General features: G+C 51.2%; 1 long non-coding RNA gene across 1 annotated transcript; it reads right to left on the bottom strand.

The window, feature by feature from the left end:
* Positions 1-1,153: 1,153 nt before the first annotated feature.
* LOC127470253 (uncharacterized) lies at positions 1,154-3,432 on the bottom strand. Its single transcript, XR_007904248.1, has 2 exons — positions 3,230-3,432; positions 1,154-1,962 (listed from the first exon to the last, which is right to left on the bottom strand). It is a non-coding gene; the product is annotated as an uncharacterized LOC127470253 (long non-coding RNA).
* Between the last annotated feature and the right edge of the window lie 520 nt (positions 3,433-3,952).

Consider the following 3,952-nt stretch of genomic DNA (forward strand, 5'->3'; position numbering starts at 1 on the left):
CAACACCGTGTCACGCTTATTTGTGTGCTGGTTTCTCTGTGTCACCCACAGCCTCTCTCTCCCAGGAAAGTGAGGAACCCTGGGAGCTGGGTTTGGGCAGCCCCAGTGGCACCAGGGACATTTCAGGAGGTCCCCACAGGAGCTTTGTGCAGGGATTGACACGCTGGCAATTGAAAGTCTGCTCACAGGTGCCCACAAAGGCTGAAATATTTATTTAAAGCGTTTCTTGAAAATCAGAAAACGGAAAAAAACATGAAGAGGCAGCTCCCAGGCAGAGGCAGAGAGCTATTTACGGGCTCCTGGTAGCAGCAGATCGGGCCAGACAGGTACAAACCGAACCACAAAGCCCCGGTAATTGAGCTGCCGCCCTGAGCTGCGGGAATGCTGCGGATCAGAGCGGATGCTGCAGCGGGAGCTGGATTTCAGAGGGATTATCAGGCATCCCCTCCGCCCTGGCACTGCCTCCCTGCTCTGCCTTGATCTGCATAACCTCGTTAGTGTGATGGGGAGAGGGGAACAGCCACACCATAGGAGCTGGATCTATCCTTCCCTGGGATGAGGCTGCCTGCAGCATCCGTGTCTTGGGACAGGGATCCTGATGGATCTGGTGTGTTTGGATGCGGTTTTGGTGCTGCTGATGGTGTGAGTTGTGCTGTGGCAAGTTTGTCCCCAAAGCCAGGGCAGAGAGGTGACCTCCTTCCCACCACTGTGCATCCAGTCTGCTAAAAGTGGGAGATTTATCCTGAAAATTAAGAATATCCTGCCTGAGCCCTGAAGGGAAACGCAGCACGGGATGAGGTTTATAAAGGAAATTAATGGGAAATTAACATAAAATTAGTGACTTCAACTGTTGGATGCTGCTCTCGCTACGCAGGGGGCTGTAGGACATGCAGCACCTGGCTCCAGGTGTTTCCATATCTCCTGGGAGCTGGGAATTAGCTGCTTCCCCAGGGAGCAATGCCACATTCTTGGCCCACACCGTGTCCTGTGGTCAAGCCCAGGGCTACTCCCAGCCCAAATCCACATGTTTTTTTCCCCTAAAACCAGTGCACAATCCATAACCATGGCAGATGCTGGAGCAGGGATGCTCCTCACTAATTTTGGTGGCTAGATTTTGCAAGCCCATCTATTATTCCTGCAAACAGCTTTCCAAAAAAACCAGTGACTTGGTACTTAACCTGGGGTTAAATCATCACTATAATGACAGCTTGGGAATCCCAAGTTTCCCAAATGTTTGAGTTCATCCTTGTAGTTGTTTACTTATTTAATAAAAGAACCTGTTTTCCATACAAATACCCTAGTATGTGCTGAAGATCATTACATGGAGTGGGAAAGATCCCAGGGTTTTCCACTGAGCAGTCACTTCCCAGTGTGCATTCCTGATCCCTGCTATTGAATTTGGAATTGTCAAAGTGGTCAGGAGCAGAGGGGTTGCAGGGCTGGGGCTTGAGCGACTGAGATGGGAGTGTGGTGCTCTGAGCCTCTTGGATGGGAAATGTCCCAAAGATGTTCTCCGGGGGATTCCCACTTTAATTTGTCCCTGAAAAGACCAAATGGCTCTTTAGGAGAAAAAAACCTGTGTCTGTGTGTAAAAAGCAGCTGGAAGAGCATAATTTCCCTGTGTCCACATGTGGATCCCTGTTGGATCACATCCAGAAAATGCTCTGTTATTCCAAATTGAACGAGGAATTATTACTGCCACTGCTGAGTTGGTCCCTGTGTGGGATCTGTCTGTGGGATCTCCCTCCATCCCCCTCACCAGGGGCTGCTTCTCCATCATCTCCTGTACCCCATGACCCCTCAACTCTCACTCCCCCCAGTCCTCGAGGCTGTTTTGGGGGGACAGGGAAGCAGGGAAGAGGTTGGTTCCTGCTTCCCAATGGGCTCCAGGTGCTCCATCCCAGCATCCACCAGACACCAGCATTGCTGCTCCATCCCCTCCTGCTGCTGGTTCTCCCCATGCTGGCAGGGTTTGGGGTGAGGATGGAGAGAAAAAAGGGAAAAATGCACTGAGTTTTTGCAGCTGGACCCTGTAACCTCCCAGATTTTGAAGAAGCCAGGAAATAACAATAAATACCCAGGGAATATAAGCGATTCCTGTTCCCGTGTCACCCACTGATCACAGCAAACAGATCACAAAGAGAACATTAAAAATGTATATATATATATGTAAACAGGACAAAAATATTCCTCCTAAAACTTCAGCAGCTCAAGCCCCTTCAGCCAGGTTTTTTCTTCCCTTTTTGGCAGAGTGGCAAAGAAAAGCAGCTCAATATTATCCCAGTTCCTCTGATATTGCCTAAATCCTGCAGGAGCAGGAATCTCACAGGCTGCTGGAGATGTATCCTGTCAGCTTTCCATTTTTTTTTTTTTGAAGTGGTGGTTATTTTGTTCATGGAGGGGAGGGGGCTCAGGTTGCTGTGCTGGTGAGGGGAAGGTCCAATATATTAAACTGAGGATCCTTGGATGCATCCCAGTGACCCTGGTCCCCCTGGGCCGCTCAGATGGAGATGTCCTTAGCTATGAATTAATGAAGTCCTCTATGAATTAACGAAGTGCTCTTGATTAGTGACAGCAGGAGGTTAATGACCAGCTCCAGGGGGACGTGCACAAACTGGAATTAACATCCAGGGAAGGGGCTCAGTGGGGGCTGCAGCTCCAGGGATGGTGTCCCAGCTCTGTGCTGGCCTGAGTGTGACCACCCAGCCCCTTTGGGGGCTGAAATTGGTGAAATTGGTAATTAGGGGTGCAGAGGGTTTAGTATCTCAGAGTTTAGGGGTGAGTGGGATGCAGAGCCACCACTGACCCCGTTAAAGCTGCAATTAAGGCAGCTGTGGGGATCATGAGCTTAGGGTAGGTCAGGGGGGAAGAGCAGCAGGTTTTGGAGCTGGGACACCAACCCCCATCCCGGGACCCTTATCCCAAGCCCTGGGACTCAAACCTTCAGCCCAGGACCCTCATCCTTATCGCAGGACCCCAATCTCCAGGGCCCCCAGCCCCAGCCCTGGGACATCCCAGGAACCCCCTGACCCTCAGCCCAGAACCCCCCATTCACAACCCTGTGACCCCCCCATCCCCAACCCCCCATCCTGTTCCCCAGCCATCCCACCCCTCCCTACCCCATGATCCCATGGTGCTGAGGAGCTCAGCACACCCAGACTCCGATGCTTTTGCAGCCCACCAGGAGCCTGGGCAGGACCAGTCCTCACCGAGCACATCCCAAACCTACCTCATACCTCTCCATGTCCTCTTCCCACCCCTCCAAACCTGGGGCTGGGTCTCATTCCATGTGAGAAATGACTTGGGAATACTCCAATCCCATTTCTGTGGAGCACATTACCGGCCTTAATGACGGCTCTTTTTCACTTGGCTGTCACGGCCCTGAAATAAAGCCATGCTTTACCTCACCCATAAATCACTCCTTTATTTGGAGCTGGAATTAAATTAAAAAAAAAAAAAAAAGAAATAAACATGTTACCCTCTCCCTTTCCTCAGAGCCAGGCAGGTTGGAGCCGTGTTTAAATAATCTCTGCTGTATTCAGGCAGATTGTCAGCTGTAAATTTGGGGGAAAACAGCAAAGCTGATAAATAAGCATGTTGGGTTTATCAGTGATGGATGTTGCTGCTCTCGGATTTATGACACATCTCCCCATTAAGGGGCTTTTGTGACAGTGCTGCTGGGTGGTGCTGCTGAGGGGGGTGATTTCCCTCTCATTTAAATGCGGCAGGAACTTCATGGGATTTAATTTGGGAGGAAGGGGAGCCCCTTCCTTCCGAGCTGCTCTGAGCCCCCCAGCATCGCTGGGGTCATTGCCCAGAACCCCCTGAATTCACCCCAGAGGGGCTTCCACTGCCTTTGATGAGGGAGGGACCCCCAACCTGAGCTGCTCTGGTCATCATCTCCAGAATCATCTCTTGCACCACAAGGACCACTGAGCACAAACCCCCTCCC

Source organism: Manacus candei, unplaced genomic scaffold, assembly GCF_025592945.1.
Source record: "Manacus candei isolate 608988 ecotype Guabito, Panama unplaced genomic scaffold, ASM2559294v1 h1tg000020l, whole genome shotgun sequence".
Classification (NCBI taxonomy): domain Eukaryota; kingdom Metazoa; phylum Chordata; class Aves; order Passeriformes; family Pipridae; genus Manacus; species Manacus candei.